Source organism: Humulus lupulus, chromosome 7 (genome assembly GCF_963169125.1).
Source record: "Humulus lupulus chromosome 7, drHumLupu1.1, whole genome shotgun sequence".
Lineage (NCBI taxonomy): Eukaryota > Viridiplantae > Streptophyta > Magnoliopsida > Rosales > Cannabaceae > Humulus > Humulus lupulus.
In genome coordinates, this window is record NC_084799.1 from 194,495,057 (window position 1) to 194,503,682 (window position 8,626).

Sequence of the window (8,626 nt, forward strand, 5' to 3'; positions counted from 1 at the left end):
CCCATAACTGGCCAAAAAGGGAAGGACCTTTCCCTTTGGGGGTAGGAAAATCATGATCGGGATTGCGGACCCAAAGCTATGGAATTTGGGCGTGGGTCTTTTGTCGAAATGGAATGGCCTTACTCTTTCTTTTTCTTTCTTTAATCTTTAAAGGTTGAAAATAAAAATCGAGTATGCCCGACCCGAATCAGCATATTTTTTTGTTTTACACCCCCCCGTAAATCTTCCTCAGCCAGGCGGGGGCAGAATAGCGGAGCAAGTACAAGTATTAGTAGCATAGCAAAAATTCGTTCCTCGTCATTAATATGTTTGCTCGCCGTAATTGTGGCCTCTCGGGCGAATCGATGACTGCATCTTTGATGCACTTGCTAGTACTAGTACATTTGAGAATTCTTAATTGGATAGTTGTAAATAGCCCGAGACTATGGAACAAAGGATTATCCCGGACCTACGCCGAGGGATTGACGGCGATTCTCAAATATCGCAGAAGGGTTAATTATGGAACTGAATAGTTATTGAGCTCAAATCTATAATTTGATTATAGATTAATTATTCGATGGTGAATTAATGGTACTTAAGGATTAAGAGGTAATTAGAGCTCTAATTAACAAACCAATAAATGGAGGACATAATTTTATTGATTATATCAATGGACTACATTTGTTGATGTCATAATGAAGATTTATAGAGAATGACTAAATTGCAAATGAATTCATTTTCCGGGGCAAGAAAATAATTATGGGCAATTGATTAATTGTGAATTATTTAATTATTTAACCATATAGTTTTTATTTTTGAAAAACTTCATGTTAAAATAAATATTAATCATATTTGGATTAATAAATAGTGAGTTTAATTATTATCTTATTATAAGATTGTACGCCCTAAATATCTGCAAGTTATTGGCGAGCTAAAAAGGGCATAATTCAGTCCGCCACGTGTAAATCGTCCACCCGGAACTGCTGTTACGAGTTTCCACCTCTCCAGCATGAGCTGATTAGAGAGTTAGCAGTCTACTCGAAGGCAGCGAGTCAGCAGTATGGATATCACGAGCTGGCGCTACATCAAGCTCGAGATGCGGCATAGATCTGACACCCAAATCCTTGTAAAGACAACCACGCAATGTAAACGTGCACATATCAGACATCACATGTCTATTCCATTCCTGAATCGGACACGCAGTATAAACGTGCGTATTCAGACTCCCCACGCCTGGTTTGGGCCATGCGGCCCATTATCCCCCCTTACCTATTGATTAGACCACACCTCACTGTCAGGTTTTAGGAATTAATCATCAGTGTCACAGAGATGACGTGATGGGTAAGAAGGTCACGGGATGACCCCCTTTACCAACCCAGGTATCCTCTCCCTATAAATACCAAGACCCTGGGCGTTGCAAGGGGTTGGCATATTTTTTGTAAAGAAACACTCTGTAAGGAATAGTCAAGAGATATCAATAATATCGACTAGTGGACTAGAGGGATTTTAACCTTCGAACTACCTAAAAAGGAAAGGAGTGATCACCTTCCCATGTTATTAATTTCCTAAGTCTAGGAGTAAACTATTTTCCTATTACGGTTCACTAATTAGCACTAATCCATCCTGTTTATTCATATAATTATATGTTGGCGAAGAACCGCGTCAATAGTTTGGTGCTTTCATTGAGAGGATTTAGATTGGTGCTATCGCAAAAATCTGATCATGGTGGTTACTCGTTCGAGACATGGTAATGAGGCGAATCAACATGATGGGCAAGAGGCCCACCATGCCGCCATATCCGATGAACAAAACCCGAGGTCCAGCAGCGATCGGGAAAGCAGCCTATGGGTCAGGGCGACACCGGGAGTTCGGCACCCCGGCCGCCAAATCCGAACCCGGATTTCCTAACGGCGATAGAGATGGAGAACATACAATTGAGGAGTGAGCTGTCAAGAGTAAACAAGCAAATCGAACAAGTCTTGGCCCGGTTACCCCCTCTTACAACCGACGCTAACGTCGGAAAGAGGCAAAGTGGGACTCATAAGTCTCGCCGGGATAACCGATCTAGACCCAGCCGACCAGTCAGAGCCTCGACTCTGAGTTCTATCCCCACGTCACACCACCACCAGGAAACTGTGTTTAAGGAGTTTCCTAGGGCCAATCAATAATTCAGCCGAACAGTCCGGACCTCAACTCCTAGCTCGGTTCTACCATCAAACGCACCCAGAAGGGCCCGAGGCAGTCATGGAGGAGATCTGGTGAGGGCTCGCGAAGACAGCCTGCTCCGGCCAGCCATCCTGCACCACGGTCAAACCGCCGAGCGCAGGATGCGGTGGATGGTAGAGTGGAGCGGCCGCAACCTAACTTGATCTGCCCGGACGGGACTAGGATCACGTCACGAGTTAGGAATCCCCCGTCGCCAATAAGATACCCATCTCCTCCCCATCCAGTTCGGGACATTCCGGCTCATGGGAGCAGTAGGAGAAATCCTCCTTCTGCCGGTCCTTCCCATCGCAGCTGAGCGCGCGGGGAAGTCCTGGACCCTCACTCTCAGCAGCGGGCTCCGAGTTTTGCAAACGGAAGTTACTAGACCGGGAGCCACCGAAGTGGTAGGTCCGGTGAAGACCTGCGCAATCGTTTGAGTTCGGTGCAAAGCCCTCGGGTCACCCCTAGGGCTGAACTTCGAGATCGCCTTAACTCACAAAGGGGAGATCCAGCTAGAAATGGTAATCATGCTCACCGAGGGGATGGTCTTTTGGAAGTACGTGACAGCGGGAGTGTCCCACTTAACCAAGCTCAAGCTTGGAGGGACAATAACCCGCCTAACGCTTACAATGGAACTGGAGCTATTGAACAGCCCCAGAACAACCAACGAAGTAAAGACCAAACCCTAGAGCGTTTAGCTCAGATGGAGGAGCTGATGAAGAAGCTCTTGTCGGACAAGGAAAAAGACGAATACGACTTGGGGGACGAACTCGAGCTCTTCGCCCCCAGCATAGCAGCCACGACGTATCCACCAGGTTTTCGGATGCCCCACTTGTCCAAGTTCGATGGAGATGGAGACCCGTCGAATCATTTGGGTATGTTCAACACCCTGATGATGGCCCACAACATCGGCCCCGAGCTAAGGTGTTTGATATTTCCTTCCACCTTGACTGGGCCGGCTAGGCAATGGTTCAAGCAGTGTAAAAAGCAGTCCATCAGCTCGTGGAAAACCTTTTCTGCTGACTTCAATAGGGCATTCTAAGCTTTTCAAGCTGCCCGCATCAAAGCCGACACCCTGGCAAACGTGAAGCAACAGCCCGAGGAACCCTTGAAAGCTTACCTGAGCAGGTTCGCAAACGTCGCGGCTCGAGCCAGGGACGCATACGATAGTTCCAAGCTTATGGCCTTGAGGACTGGAATCCTCGTTGGAGGCAGACTATGGAAAGAGATACAGAGAAAAGGTGTCAGCACCGTGGATGAATTCCCGAACAAGGCCCAGGGATGGATAAACCTGGAAGAGGCACGAGCATCGGTCGCGGGAACCAGCCAAGCCCCTAATCAGCCCGTTGGAGTGGGAACGGATGTCGTGAAAATGACACAAACCATTACACAGAATAACCAAGTGGGTGGAGGCAAGAGAAAAGGGAGCAGCGAAGGCGGCTAGCACGGTCCGAAGAAGAACAAGCCCGTGGAAAAATTTAAGCCAGTCTACACGACTTATACCGAGCTCACAAACACTAGGGAACACATTTTCCTAGCCAACTCTGCTCGCCTCCCCTGGAAGAAACCGGAGCCTTTGAAGCACCAGAAGGCCAAGAGGGACCCTTCCAAGTTCTGTCGATTCCACAACGACATTGGCCACAACATTGATGATTGTAGGCATTTGAAGGATCAGATCGAGACACTCATCAGAGCTGGACCTTTGGCTCAATATGCGCGGAATAAATTTCTTACCAGTCAACCAGCTCCGGAAGCTCCGGTGAGTCATCCCGGGCCCCGGATAAATCAGGACACCCCTCCTCCTGTGATAGGGGGAGAGATATCCACAATCTCCAGAGGCCCCCATTTGGCCGGCACGAGCAGAGGTGCCCAGAAGAGATATTTCAATGAGTTGAAGGCTCATAACGGAGTGGAGTTCATCCCAGAGCAACATCTACCCAAACAGCAACGACTAGAGAGGCAACCAATCATATTTACCGAGGAGGATACTAGTCACGTCCAGTTCCCCCATAACGATCTTCTGGTCATAACCGTCCAACTCGCCAACCAGAGAGTTAGGAGGATACTAGTCGATAATGGGAGTTCGATGAACCTTCTGTTCCGGTCTACGCCGGAGAAGATGGGTTATCTGTCACCGAGTTGAAGGCCACCTCCATGATGTTGTATGGATTTTCCGGAGAAGGGTCGGCGGTGATAGGAACAATTGAGCTGGTGATTACCTTGGGAGAAGGGCCCCGGACTGTCTCTAAGCTCCTCGAATTGTGGTCATCGATTGTCCCGCCGCCTACAACGCCATTCTGGGCCGACCTACGTTGATAGCATTCGAGACCGTAACCTCCATCCGCCACTTCGCAGTCAAATTCCCCTCCTCCATGGGGATATGCACGGTCCGAGGTGATCAGCTCGCTGCCAGGGAATGCTATAGCATTTCCATGAAGGGAAAGTCACGACCCGGGCAGCAGACGATGACCATTCAGGGCGGGACTGAGGAATCTCAGAAAGTAGGACCTATTCCTGATATAGAAAAACCTCAGAAAGCCGATGGGCAGGGTATCACCTTGAATGATGATATTGACCCCAGAATAGGCGAAGATAGATCCGAGCTCCAGGCCATCGAAGAGCTCGAGGAGGTGAATATCGACCCACAAGACCCCTCGAAGGTGGTAAAGCTCGGGAAAAACCTGTGTAGTAAAAGGAAGTCGGAGTTGCTAAGATTTCTACAAGAAAATCTAGATGTGTTCACCTGGTCTCATGAGGACATGATAGGGATCAGCCCAGGTGTCATCATGCACACCAACTTGGACAAGAGCGTGCCGGCGAAGTCCCAGAAACAAAGGCGCCTGGGCACGGCCCGAGCTGAAGCGCTAGAGGAGGAAGTAGCCCGGCTCTTGAAGTGCGGCTTTATTCGCGAGGCAAAGTACCCGATCTGGGTCGCCAATCCTATTTTGGTCCCGAAGCCCAACGGGAAGTGGCGGACCTGCATCGACTTTTCCGATCTAAATAAAGCCTGCCCCAAAGATTTCTTCCCTTTGCCAAGGATTGATCAATTGGTAGATGCCACGGCAGGGCACGAGCTCATGTCTTTTATGGATGCATACTCGGGCTATAACTAGATCGCCATGAACCCGGCAGACCAGGAACACACTAGCTTCATGACCCTAACTAACGTTTATTGCTACAAGGTCATGCCTTTCAGGTTGAAAAACGCAGGAGCTACATACTAGAGGTTGGTCAATAGGATGTTCACTAATCAGATCGGGAAAAACATGGAAGTGTATGTTGACGACATGTTGGTCAAGTCAAAAACTGTTGATAACCATGTCTCTGATCTGAAGGAATGCTTTAAGATTTTAAGAGAGTACGGCATGAGGCTAAATCCCCAAAAGTGTACTTTCGGGGTTGCGTCAGGAAAATTTCTGGGTTTCATAGTCAACACCAGAGGAATAGAGGCGAACCCCAATAAGATCAAGTCGCTACTCGAGATGCCATCACCCCGGTCGCAAAAAGACGTTCAAAGTCTGACAGGAAGGGTGGCAGCCCTTAATCGGTTAATTTCCAAATCTACCGACAAGTGTTTGCCATTCTACAACCTGCTCCGGGGAAATAAAAAATTCGAGTGGACCGAAGAGTGCGAACGTGCCTTCCTCGACCTGAAAGCACATCTAGCCGAGCCGTCCGTGTTGTCCAAACCAACGGCAGGAGAGCCTATTTTCCTTTACCTGGCTGTCACGGAAGATGCGGCTAGCGCAATACTGGTCTGAGAAGAAGATCGATCTCAGAAGCCAGTCTATTACATTAGCAAGAGGCTTCTCAGAGCTGAATCCCGATACCCGTTGATGGAGAAAATGGCTTTCTGCCTTATTACGGCCTCCCGAAAACTCAGACCGTATTTCTAGAGCTATTTTCCTGCACATATAAACAAAAAGGAGTGAGCCTAATGCCCAGCAAGGAAAATCTAACACATAAACCATATACATAAATTTCATAAAGAAACATAAAACATAGAATAACACTTATGTCACATACATACTATAATGGCCATTATTACTTGGGGTCCCATAAACTAAACAAGTCATATGCCCATTAGATTAGTGGGGCTTGCTAGCTAACCAAGTCATATGCCCATAATCTATTTGGGGCTTGTTAGTTGTATAGGTCATATGCCTAAGTCTACAAACATACTTAACATAGCATATTACATAACATAAAATCATAAGATAACATATAAAATCATATAACACATAAATCCTATCCTATTTTCCTTACCAAATTACTGGGATATGAGAACAGATTTTGGGACTTTGGAATACTCCTAAAAACCATAAATGGGAGAGTGAGTATACTAAAGAGAATGAGATGAAAAGAATGGAAGAACTTATACCATTAAGAATATACTTACCAAAAACTTATGTGCAAGTTCTTAGATTTCCTAACCAAGAATAAGGAATAAGGTTAGAATACTAAGTAGAAGACTACAAGAACATAAAGAAAATAATACCAAATGAACTAGAGTGTGGAATACCTTGAATGCTTCTATAGCCAATCTAAACCTTGAATCGAAATGCTATAAAACCTTACTTCCCAAGTGTTTGGTAAGCTTATAATTCCCAACCCAAGTGTTTACACGCTCACACTAACCTAACAACTTGCAGCCTCTGAACTTAGCTTAATAGATGAATAAATGGCTGGGTACTAGGTCCTATTTATAGAGTTTAGGAATGAAAAGATCTTCATTTAACTTGAATAAAAATAATGGCTTTTTAAGTGAAAAATATTTGAATTATCGTTCAGCAGAGGCTGAAGACTCGTTCAGAAAGATGCTGAACTTATCAAGAGGTTGAAGATTTGAATGGAGAACATTTTCAAAAAGTTTCAAAATGCCCTGAAGGAGGCGATATATCGCCCCTTGTAGGCGATATATCGCCTGGGCCAGTATGCCCAAGGCAATCGTGCGACGTTTTTTTTTCCGTGCTGTAATATATCGCCCCCTATAGCTGCGATATATCGGCATACGCTGAATATTTAAACACGAAATTACACATTTTTAGCTTAATTTGAATTGAGTAAGCAGCCTTGACTAAACCCTCTAACATTTTCAAAGCTGCTGACTGACCCTAGGATATTCAAATTTTAACCTTAATAAATTTAATCCTCAAAATACTTAATCATTATTAAACATACACATGGCATGTGCTATTATCTTATTGGGTCTTATCTAAACCTTATAATATAATAAATATCACCCTCAATATCAGTCATATTAATCAAACCTTAGGTTAAAATTAATATTCCTAGGCTATAGGTTAAACTTAGAAAATCTACAAGTGTTATTATGAGTGTCCAAATAAATCCCGGTCTGAACCAATAAATCCATAGTCATAACAATAATTCTACTATTACTATTATGCTACTATCTAACTAGCTAAGTAAAGCTCTTAGACTCTACAAACCCCGATAAGATCAGGTTGCTACTCGAGATGCCATCACCCCGGTCGCGAAAAGACGTTCAAAGTCTGACAGGAAGGGTGGCAGCCCTTAATCGGTTCATTTTCAAATCTACCGACAAGTGTTTGCCATTCTACAACCTACTCCGGGGAAATAAAAAATTCAAGTGGACTGAAGAGTGTGAACGTGCCTTCCTCGACCTGAAAGCACATTTGGCCGAGCCATCCGTGTGGTCCAAGCCAACAGTAGGATAGACTCTTTCCCTTTACCTGGCTGTCACGGAAGATGCAGCTAGCGCCGTACTGGTCCGGGAAGAAGACCAGTCTCAGAAGCCAATCTATTACATCAGCAAGAGGCTTCTCGGAGCTGAGTCCCGATACTCGTTGATGGAAAAGATGGCTTTCTGCCTTATTACGGCCTCCCAAAAGCTCAGGTCGTATTTCCAGTCCCATTCAATACACGTCATAACCGATCAACCTTTAAGGCAGGTTTTGCAGAAACCTGAGGCATCGGGACGTCTTTTGAAATGGTCTATCGAGCTCAGCCAATTTGAGATACTGTACGTGCCGCAAACTACTGTGAAAAGCCAAGCTCTGGCTGATTTTGTGGCAAAATGCACGGGATTCCGAGAAGAACCAGTTTGGGCCTCGTGGAAAGTCTTCATAGATGGCTCGTCCAACGAGAATGGGTCCAGAGCTAAAATCATATTGATATCCCTGGATGGACATCGTTTCCACTCTGCATTATGATTCGGATTCAAAGCATCCAACAATGAAGTCGAATACGAAGCATTATTTGCTGGGCTAAGGGTGGCCCAAGAGCTGAAGGCCAGCTCCGTCCAGTGCTACAGCGATTCCCAGCTCGTGGTAAACCAAGTATTAGGAGAATACCAAGCACGGGGAACCAAGATGGCTGCTTACCTGGCCAAGGTAAAGAAGGAGCTATCCGTATTTTAGCACGACTTAATTGAACAGATACCTCGGGAGCAGAATGCCAA

The 8,626-nt window shown here is 45.8% G+C and overlaps 1 non-coding gene across 1 annotated transcript in view; it reads left to right on the forward strand.

Moving 5' to 3' along the window:
* The window catches only part of TRNAR-ACG (transfer RNA arginine (anticodon ACG)), a 74-nt gene extending 70 nt beyond the window's left edge, over nucleotides 1-4 (forward strand). Inside the window, exon 1 of the tRNA in view lies at nucleotides 1-4. This exon is cut by the window's left edge and continues 70 nt beyond it. This is a non-coding gene — a tRNA (tRNA-Arg).
* Nucleotides 5-8,626: the final 8,622 nt, after the last annotated feature.